At 41.1% G+C, this 11,068-nt stretch overlaps 1 non-coding gene across 1 annotated transcript; it reads left to right on the forward strand.

Moving 5' to 3' along the window:
• Positions 1 to 10,018: 10,018 nt before the first annotated feature.
• trnap-agg (transfer RNA proline (anticodon AGG)) lies at positions 10,019 to 10,090 on the forward strand. The gene has a single exon. It is a non-coding gene; the product is annotated as a tRNA-Pro (tRNA).
• Positions 10,091 to 11,068: the final 978 nt, after the last annotated feature.

The following is an 11,068-nucleotide window of genomic DNA, read 5'->3' on the forward strand; positions in this document are numbered from 1 at the left end:
CTGAAGAAAACAGTGATGGGGTTAAAAGGGAAAGGGAAAAGCCAACAAAGCGTCGTTGAGACAAGCTTTGTTTTCATCACATTTAGAAATGACTATTCACATCAGTAAAGACACTGATGGTAGATTAATGCGATATGCAGATCAATTGTGTGTTGTAGTCTCTCTTAATCTGTGACTCGGGAAATTTGGTATGTTCCAGGATTCAAAGAAAAAACAATTTACAAAATAGGAGATGGTACCATTGACTCATAGTCTAGTCTTAGTCCGTCTCTCTCAGTCTGTTCTTCCTCATCCACAATACAGACATAAACTATCCAGCCTTTTCTCCCTCAAGTCTTTGTCTTCACCCCTTCATCCCTTCCTGCCCTCCGCCTCTTGGCACCTTGTTACCCGCCTCCCCCTGTACCATACGCTTGCTGGAACCAAATCTCCTGCACCTGCATGACCAGGCTCGATCCGGTTCCTTGAATTCCTGAAAGCACTGTGCTGATCTGACCCTTGAAGAAATAAGGGGGGAGGAAAAAAAGAAGAGAGTAGGACCCCTTTTAAAGGTGCTACAGTGTTGGGGGTGGTGAAGGGGGAGGGCTCCTCTTATGGGTGTGCATTTATCTGGAGCCGGAAAGAGCTTTATTGTACAATAAAGTTCAGACAGGGCTCTGGAAAATAACTGCTATTAGCAGGGGCCCCAGTAAAGACCTGTCTGGAATGGCCCCCCTGAGTACCCTGTTCCTGCAGGTCCAGCTGGAAATGTAAAGTTTTAGTTATTTTGGATCATATGTTGGATTACATCAAATGCAGGTTGTAATGCGTCAAATCAAATACAAGAAAAAAAGGAATTTGCTTCTTTTACATATTATTTTAGTATGAAGCAAGAACGATTGTTGGAGCAATCTGATGTATGAAACTTTTCACTTTCCTTTGCAATGTCAGTTACCTAAGGTAGCATGTGTCATGGGACATGTGTTGGTGTCAACTGGAAGTGATTGTGGAGAAATCTTGATGTTGCGACAGAAAGACATGACAAGAAACACATGCAGCCAGATTATCAGACTGATTGGTTGAAAATATGCTTATCCAGATCAGTTAAACCTTAGGAGTGAAGTGAGCACATCTAGAGACAAATGTCTCTACGGGAAGATTAGGCCCACAAATGAAGATTAGTGCTGGTTTATGTTTGCACAAGCTGAGTGACAGAGTCACACACAATACATGGCTAATTCCTCAGACATGTCGCTGCCAGTAAGAAAGCAAATCGGGGAGGTGTGTATATCTTCTTTGAGTAAATTCAGTTTCTGGTTTTGATTTCACAGAATTACCACAATTTCTCTGTTGTTTTAAACAGTTTTATTTCAGACTGTTTTTAACAGACATCTGTTGGAATTCAATGAAAGGTGGCTCAGATATGTTTTATTTTGTAGTATCTAAGAAGCATGTAGCACATTAGACCTCATGAAAAATCCTATGGGATCTTTGAAATTTCTCCTGAGAACAAACACTGGGGATGAAAGAACAGTCCTGCATATTTTGTTGAGATGATCCTCACATCCATCCATTGGTTATACTGCAAAGGTACGAACCTCATACAGTCATTACAGCCAATGTGGAGTAACAACTCCAAAACTTGGTATGCATATGCACTCCACACAGGATCAAATCCAAAACCTTCTTGCTGTGAGGTGACAGTGCTAACCACTACACCACTGTGCACCCTCTCAACCAGAGTGACTGGGTTATGGTGCATATCAACGGTCCTGGGTCACTCTGTGTGTGTCTATGTGTCTGTGTGCGCATGTGTGTATTTCATGCCAGCCCAACATCAACAACCAGGCAGTGGGAGGTAGAGGAGCAGAGGCCTGAGGGTGAACAGCTGAGGGTGACTATAGAGAGATTAAAAAGGGAATGTGGGACCTAATCCACTGTTATATCGCAGTCCTCTGAGTCTCCACTCACTGAGAGAGTAAAGAAAAGATGAGCATTCCTCCCAGCGCTCACTACACAGCACACAGACCAGGGGCTACAGACGCCATTCTCCTGCCATCTGGCCTTAACCAAACACTGCACAGGTCCTCACCCCTGATCCAATCCAACCTCTTCACCCCTTTAACCGCTACCTCTGTCATGCACTCTCCATCTTCTCCCTCGATGTAAATTTCTACAGCTGGTAGATGGATGGAGCCTATATTAATTCCCTATTAAATACAGAGAGGTAGAAGTATAAAGTGGTATAGACGATTATGATTAAGGGCGGCCCTCTTGAACTTATAAATTGCCGCTCTCTCTCTCTTGATCTCAACTATCCTTCCTTTCCCTCGCCCTTTTCACACCACATGAGAAGTAGGTCAAACTGTTCACTGCTCAAAATCAAACATGTCCCACTTGCTTGAAACCAGCACGTTCTTCCCTTGTCCACCAATCCTTGGTCAGAAGCTCTGTGTTATGTGGTGGATGTAAACATGTGAGGCTTAACACTTCAGTGGGATGACCGTCGTCTGCACCGTGTAGTAACTGAGTAGAGCTTCCAGAGATCTCCCAGAATTTTAGACTGGCAAAAATACAATCCATGTCCTTGTCTGCTTTTTTAACCTTGCAAATAGCCTACCGCAAAAGAGGGAGGCTACATTAAGTCTAAAGGAGTCCAAGGAGGGTTAAGATAAATACTATCACTAGGTTTTTGATTTTAGTGTAAAATAATAATTTAGCATTGTCCAAATGGTTAAATAAAGAGGTCAAATGAAACCATAGGCAGACAAAGAAATCTAAAATATACAAAGATGAAATGACAACCCTAAGCCTAACAGACTGAAAACTCTCAGTTGAAAGAAATGAGTAAACGTCAGACAGATCCATCAGCTCCACACCAGTTGTTAACACTGGCCGGGCGCAGTTAGCAAAGCATTTAGCTACTAGTGTCTACAAAACCTTTCTCACACTCTTTAGCGCCTTTTTATTGGATGCTATTCCAAAAATGTGCCATGTACCTGCTGTCTTGTGAAGGAGGAACTCCCACTCGGTCTCTTTCACTTCCCCTTTTTGCTGACTTTCCCACCAGCTCATGCACCTTTTGTCACCTGCAAAAATACCTCTTCCTCTTAAGCTGCATACTGTCACGTTCACATCCTCTCCTACATGACTTTCATCTCTCCAGATCCTCTCCTTTCTTTCCCACCCGCCGAGTATATTCTCCCATCTGTCTTGCTGTAAGTAGGTGGCATTGAGCCAAGCATCGCCCAGCCTGCCTGCCTTCACCATAACAACCAGCGGAGAAGTCTTCATTCGACTGGACAAAAGGGCCTCCAAGTATCACTGCTGTTCCCTTGGGAGCTTATGGGTACTGGCCAGCTGCCTACAAGCTCTGGGCTGATGATTTGGAGGAAGGTATAGCCTAGGTAGGGAGGAAGTAGTATTAGTATATCAACGTGGGTTTTAACCTCTCTAAAATAGCCCCTGGCACTGTGACCTTGCTCTCTAAAGAGCAGCTAATGCTTTCCCACAAGCTAACACTTCACTTAGCATATGAACCCTCCACACATACTGATTGCTGGACCTCTGCTTTCCATCACGGTGAAATTGCACATTTATGGGATAATCTAGAGTGCATGGAATTCATAAAGAGTCATTATCTTTACATCCTTTGTAATGACGCCCAATAAAAATGTCATTGGCCTGTTAGCGCTGGAGTTTATTCAGGCCCATTAGCTCCTCCATACAATGCTAAATAAACATTCAGGTTAATCCCTTGCCAGAAACATAACTCTAACCAGATCCTCACCTGCACTGTGAAACAACTCACAGTCAGTGATCCCAATGTAAACCAAAGGGTATGGCCTCATTTTAAAACACAGGAATGAGACATGCTCACATTATCAAATTTACTGACATGCCAACCCTCTGACTAAATCCACATCAAGAAGTTAGCAGTCAAATAGATGTGTGAAAATGCATAATAAAAAATGGCCATCAGTGCACTCTGGACAACTGTGATGTTCTTTTCGATGACAAAAAGCACCTTAATATCAGAGCAAACGTCGAGTTTTCTTTGATAATGCTTTAATTCTTAATTTGTTAATGTCAAAGACATTCTTTAATAGTGAGGTGATGCAGGTGCTAGCAGAAAGTGTAAATGAAGCAAGTCCAGGTCAAGTTAAAAGGGATAGTTCAACATTTTGGCTCATTGCCATAATCCCTATAGTTTTAGGAGTAGGTTCGTTTCTTTTAATTGTCGGTGCGGCTTATTTTTACGGAGGCTAATGGGATTTCTTGGTTTCCCTCATCAAACTCATCAAATATATAATCCAACAACTCCAAAACGCTCTCGAAACTCCAAAAAGCAGAGACTGCTTGCCGAAAAAATGCCCTCGACAGGAATGTGCATCAGCGGTTTTGCATGAATTTACCTCTAAAACAACGTAACGTTCCATTATTATCTCACAGCATGGTGAATGTGCAGGTCACAACTTGTCCACAAGAGCGTTTTGGAGTTTTTGGATTGTGAATTTCATGAGGGTAACCAAGAAAGCCTCCGTGGTAGCTCTGAGCAGCTAGCGGCTCTGCTCTGCCATTATAAAAATAGCTTGCACCGATAATTAAAGGTAACGAACCTACTCCTAAAACTATAGGGATTATGGCAATGGGCCAATTTGCCAAAAATGTTGAACTATCCCTTTAAGTCAGGCAAAATGCACTTCTATACTTATATGGTAAAGTAAAATAGTTAAATTAATTAAATTAGGCTAAACATGTAAAATTTCCAATATATAGTTATTAATATGAATGAAGTTGTGGTTGTGTCCCAGGCAGGAAATCAGTCTAAGATTGATCTTGAGAATAATCAAGCAAAAAACTGAAATGAGAATTATTTTGCTCTCGACACCATACTGTAGATGTAGTACACTGTCTTCCTCCTCATATATAAATATATACATGCCCCTGCATATTACTGGACCTCTGCTTCCCTCTCAGCTGTGGTCCCATGCCCAGACCGGCACGGCTGTGATCCTAGTCCTATAGGAGAATAAGGAGGCAGTTCATGGCAGAGCTGAAGTCATCGGCCAGGCATCCGTCAGAACAGCCACCACAACAATACACCCCTCTGTCCTTCTAACACAAGGTTGGTTTTGGACAAGAGGCCGGACAGCACTGAGATGGACCGGCAGCAGCAATGGAACTGACAGCTACAGTTTGACCTTGTCTTGTACTGTAACACCCCACGGCTATGAAAAGAGAGAGGGAGCCTGTCAGATGATTGTTGGGGTATCTCTAAAGGTAACTTGCTTAAACATCTCATTGAAACTGTATTATTCTACATTACTAACGCCCACTTACTGTACAAAAAAAAAAAAAAAAAAAACTCAAAAGGATTGTGCTGTGTCTGTGTGGTTTTCCAGTAAGGGCACAATACCACACATGAACACACACATCTCCCAGAGCGCTGAGCAAGGGGTTTTAGAGATAAGTGTGGAGACTGATCTTGAAAGTAGCAGCCAAAACACTGGACAATGAAAAGTTTCCCTGTGCCGCCAGTAGTCAGAGGAGCAGCGAGACCGAGGTCACCTCAGTCGCTGATAGCATGCTGTTTTATTCTCCTCGCCCCAGAGTCACAGTCACAGTTAATCTCAGCTCTGTGCCCTGCTGTGCCCGACCCCAACCTGCCACCTCTGTCTCCATGGCAATAAGAACCAAACCACTGGGCACGTGCAAGAATACGCACAACATGGTTGACACTTTGGGGTGTGTAAAGAGGGAAAAACTGAGAAATTCTGGCTTGTACTGAAAATGTTTTGTGGCTGTAGGCAGAACAGTCAGAGACGGCTGTACCAATCGCTGACTAGACCTCCGTTGTCTACTGTACTCTCAAACTCTGACCACCACTCCCCTCCCCCTCCCCTTCTTTCTCTCCCACTCTCTTTTAGTGAAACAATGGTCAAATCCATAGGCCACGAATACACAGAAAGACAAAGTGGCCTGTGTGTGTGTGTGTGTGTGTGTGTTGGTGTGTGTTGGTGTGTGTGTGTCTGCCTCTTTTCAGTTGAACAAGAGTAAGAAGATACAAAGAAAGCAGTGACAGTACAACACACACACACACACACACACTACAGCAAAGGGGAGAGGTTCTGTCCGCCGTTGAAGGAGGTCGACATGTGGTTTGTGTACAATATGTATGAGTCCATCCGCCTTTAACCTTAATTACCCTAACTCAGTCAAAATAAAAATTTGCATCTTCTGAACGTAAAACATGGAAATTAATACTTTGTCAAAATGTATGTTTGTAGATGTGTGTGTGTGTGTGTGTGTGTGTGTGTGTGTGTGTGTGTGTGTGTGTGTGTGTGTGTGTGTGTGTATAGACTCCTGTTGGTGGATGGGTGGGTGTCATGTATAGATTTGCATTGCTCATGTTTACAAGGAAAAGGCTCTGTGTCAGCTCTGACTACGGTGTTTGAACAAAGTTGAAGGAACACAAATACACACAGTGGACTTAAGACTTCAGCGATGGAGCAGTCACTGACTCTGTGTGTGTGTGTGTGTGTGTGTGTGTGTGTGTGTGTGTGTGTGTGTGTGTGCATAATGCACGTGTGTGTATGTGTCCGGGTGGCCGCTCTGTGCTGGCACGACTTCATCCACATGCTAAACCTACACAGACATCACATCACATTTTACAGAGTCATAGCTGCCTACACACAAGAAGTGCATGTATAAAGCATGTGCTAACAAGAACTAGAGAGAATAGCACGTGGTTATCCGAGAAATAATATAAGATAGATTATAATTTGCATTTGTAAAAGCTAAATGCATTTGATAATTTATGATTTGCTTCTCAACTCCATCTAGACAAGTGGTTTCCTACCTGAGGCCTGGTTCCCAACTAATGTGATCTAACCAAAGTGACCAGACACTTAAAGCAGCCATCATTGATATTTTCCTAATAACAATGTTGAATATGAAATGAAAACAAGACACAGTCAGTATTCACTGCCAGGTCAAATTACTTTGCATTGATGTAAACAGAATTTCAGATATATCAATCTAACTCTCCGCAAGAAAGCAAATATGTGTACATATCCCCAAATATCAAGCAATAACTGCAATGTACTCACATCCAGTAGTTTTAGCTTCTCAGGGAAACCTTTACCTAATAAGTGCAAGAGGAACAAGTGCTGGTTTGGCATGTTAGGGTGCCAGAAGTAAAAGAAAGCAGCTGGATGGCTTCCAAAGCCAGACAGAGTCAAAATTTGAGAAACAAGCTTAAAAACATTTTTATTGTGCAGCAGATGGAATATTTTCTCATCCAGATGGTGAGAAGAGTTTTTGTGATTGTGAAAATCACCAGATCAATCAGAATGGAGGTTAAAATGACAAACGTCTCATGGACTAAGACTCAGACGTGGGATCACAGCCAAAAACAACTTGATCAGGAGAATTTCCTACACAAAACCTCTGCACGCACAAACACACACAGCACTACATCAAACCATAGATCAGCTTTAAAACAAGCAGAAACAGCTCAGACCTTGTAACCTGACTTGTTCACAGTACCACAAGAGTTTGTCTAAATTTATGACCATCAAATAATCTGAAATACTGTATGAACATGCACCACCTGATTAAGAGAATATGGCATCACACACCACACCAATAATAACCACAATATGCAGGTTTCCTTCCTTCCATAGGGTGTTATCAACTCATTAGCTGAACTTGAACTGCTGAACAATGCACCAACATCCTGTCAAACAAGCTCACATCGGAAGTAGAAGGTGGCTGACTGGCTGCAATGGTGCCTGCTCCACTTTCGCTTCCATAAGTGCAGGCTGTCGGTGGGATATCCGGACATTAAAACGTTTCCAGTTGACTACTTTCTTACTGTCTCAAGTCACGTCACCAGCACTTTTTATAACCTTTTACCAGTTGAAGGATTTGGGACGTCTAGATCTTATCTTATCAGAGAAACAAGCTGAGCAAACAGCTCCTGACGTCCTGTATCCACCCAAAGTAATGCCAGAAAAACACTACGTTAACATGAGATTGACATATTCTGTTTTTTCACCGGTTTGTTTTGAGAGGAGGAGACATTATATTCAGCTACTGGTAAAAAAAAAAACAACAAAAAAAACATAAATAAACAAACAACCTCTTTTCTTACAGTAAACAGTATATATACAGTAGTTTTGAAAGATCTACAGTACTACACATTACAGTAAGTCACATTTGTTATGTTTTCTGGTTTCTGTAATGTTGTGAAATCACTTTTTTGAAACTCTTTTTGTTCCACAGAGTCTAATTTAGTTTGGTGAAGTAACACACATTTTGTATTTTCAACATAATATGTATTAATGTTTAATTGTGAGACTTGTGGCACTTTCTAGGCCTCCCGAAACTCATAAAACAGTCGGAAGCATTTGCAACAGTAATGAGTCGTGACTAAAAGTGCTAACGACCGATGCACATTTGAAAGATGATAAAGAACCATATCTTCTACTCTCTGTTTCTGTGTAAAGAGTTTGTGTTTTGTCATAAAATACAGACATTGAACATTTTGGAGATGACATTTAGCCATAGGAGGCTCATTAGTCTAGTCAGAGGTATGATTCTCGCTTTAGGGTGCAAGAGGTCCCAGCTTCTAATCTCAGCCAAGCCTGTGTGGGGGTGGGTATGATGCAAGGGTGATCAATGCCAAAGGTCCCCAAACCCATCTGGTGAGACTTTCAGGTGTCCTTGAGGTGTGCCTTGTCGAAGAGCCAAGTAATAAAACCTTGAAACATGTAGAGTCTCTTCTGACCATTGACTGAGGTCTCACTGACAACCAGGGCCGTTGTATAGGGGAGAAAGGTGATGATAATTCTAAGGGCCCAGCGCCCAATGGGGCCCATAAAAATACCCAGTAGAATAATCTTTGTATGACTGATTTATTCTGTGTAAGACCCTGACTAATACTCATAGTACACTGTAAAAACTCAACATCTTTCCAAGAATATTTGTCTTATTTCTTGTCCAAATGTCTCATTTCTAGTCAAAACTAATCTCTTTCCACTTAAAATAAGACTCATAACCTAAAAATTAACTTGTTTTTTAGATAATTTTCACTTGTTTCCAACAAATTTTCACTTGAAATAAGTAGAAAAATCTGCCAGTGAAAGCAAGTTTTTTGTGCTTGTAATAAGGATGAAAAACTTGTTCCACTATCAGATTTATTCTACTTATTCCAAGTGAAAAAACAAGCTACTTTTAATATGATGTGTCTTATTTTAAGTATAATGAGATTTGTTTTGACTAGAAATGACATTTTGGCTGGAAATAAGACAAATATTCTTGGTAAGATACTTGGGTTTTTGCAGTGTAATGCTGCATTAGCATCAAAACAAGGTAGGCTAAATAAAAAATGATAATATATAAGTAGTCTAAAAAAAAAACTGTTAGGGGGAGGGGCCCACTTTAGTATTCTTTAAGGGGGCCCAGAATTCCTAGCAACGGCCCTGCTGACAACCTTTTGGCCTCCCAACACAAACAGAAGCATTTTTGCTCTCGTAATGCATCACAACTAAAAGTGCCAACAATTAATGTACATTAAAAAGTTTGTGTTTTCCTTTAAACAATGTCTCGGTTGAAACAACCTTCAACAGATAGTGATGGTAGATAGGACTTCCTGATGAAGGTCTTTTTGACCAAAACATTGTAACCTCAATAAATCTGATGCAAACTCAGACAGTGTGCGGGAGTTTTCTCTACTTAACTTTGGTCTTCTCCGACGCTCCTGTCTATAGTTTGAGACATGCATATGCTTTCATGTTTAATGTACATAGTGAGGGAGCGTCTCTGCACATCTATTTTATCAGGTGCATTGGACTGGGATCCATAGGTCCAGACTGATCATGAGAAGAAGTGGAGTCCCGCACACTGAGTAACTTGCTTCAAGAGAATATTTTATTGCAACGTTTCGGTCTGGACGAAATTCATCAGGCAAACATTCGTGTTTAATGTCCAGAATTTGAAATTTAGAGAATGTATCTTTTGTAAATCCTCAGGAGGCTCGTTGGTCTAGGGGTATGATTCTCGCTTAGGGTGCGAGAGGTCCCGGGTTCAAATCCCGGACGAGCCCTTTGAGCCCTTTGTTATGATCGGAATATGGACATTGACAAAGCCCTTAACTCTGCCTGGTGAAAATTATAGGTATCCTGTGGTGCCTCGTCCAATAGCTCAGTAGTAAATCCTTCCTCACATCGGAGTAACCTGTGAGTTTCACTGACTTGTTGAGTGTCTTCTAACCATTTGCTGAGGTTTTACTGTAGTGAATATCTTGAGGGATGTCTAGTCTAAGAGCTAAACTGTAGAGACTATTCCTGGCATAACAGCACCAAAGGTCCTATATTTAAATTCATGAATCTCTACTTCCTCCTTTGTTTACAAATTCAAACTGTAATATCAGTATCAGTACATCTATCATCTGTACAGACCTGAATACGCCCACGAATATTCAGTATTAGATCTGATCGTATTATCACCACTGGCTGTAAATCTAAAAGAAATCCATGCTATTAAAGTGCTGGTTATTATTTTACAACTTGATTGTTTTTACTTGGTTGGAAAAAACAGTGGAGTAAAGAATGTTATATTGTTGGGTGGCAAAGTGACTTTCTGTTATTTTTATGCTTTTAATAGCTGTCAAATGATAATGTCTAAATATTTATAATATTACAACTACTGTTGTAATGATGGTGTGCAGTTTTGCAAAATACTGAATTGCGATACAAAGTCTCCAATAAATATGGTGCATTAAATGTTTCTCTCTCTCTCTCAAACATGTACACACACAAAATTACAAAAAGCATAGGACTGCACAGACACAGAACTAGTAGAAAGATTGATTTAAAAAATGATTCAAGATTCACCAAAGTTCAAGTAATGTGAGAAACAAAGAGCTCTGGAGGTTTGAATATTTACGGTCTAAAACAAATCACAGCAGGACAGTGGCGGGACTTTCCCAAATCCAAAGTTCACTCCCTGAGGATTTCAATCAAAAGTGAATTTGTTATGGTGTGTTCATGAGCACTGAGTTCATGACAGATGACATGATGGT

Source organism: Trachurus japonicus, chromosome 5, assembly GCF_045865225.1.
Source record: "Trachurus japonicus isolate A0001 chromosome 5, Traja_1.0".
Classification (NCBI taxonomy): domain Eukaryota; kingdom Metazoa; phylum Chordata; class Actinopteri; order Carangiformes; family Carangidae; genus Trachurus; species Trachurus japonicus.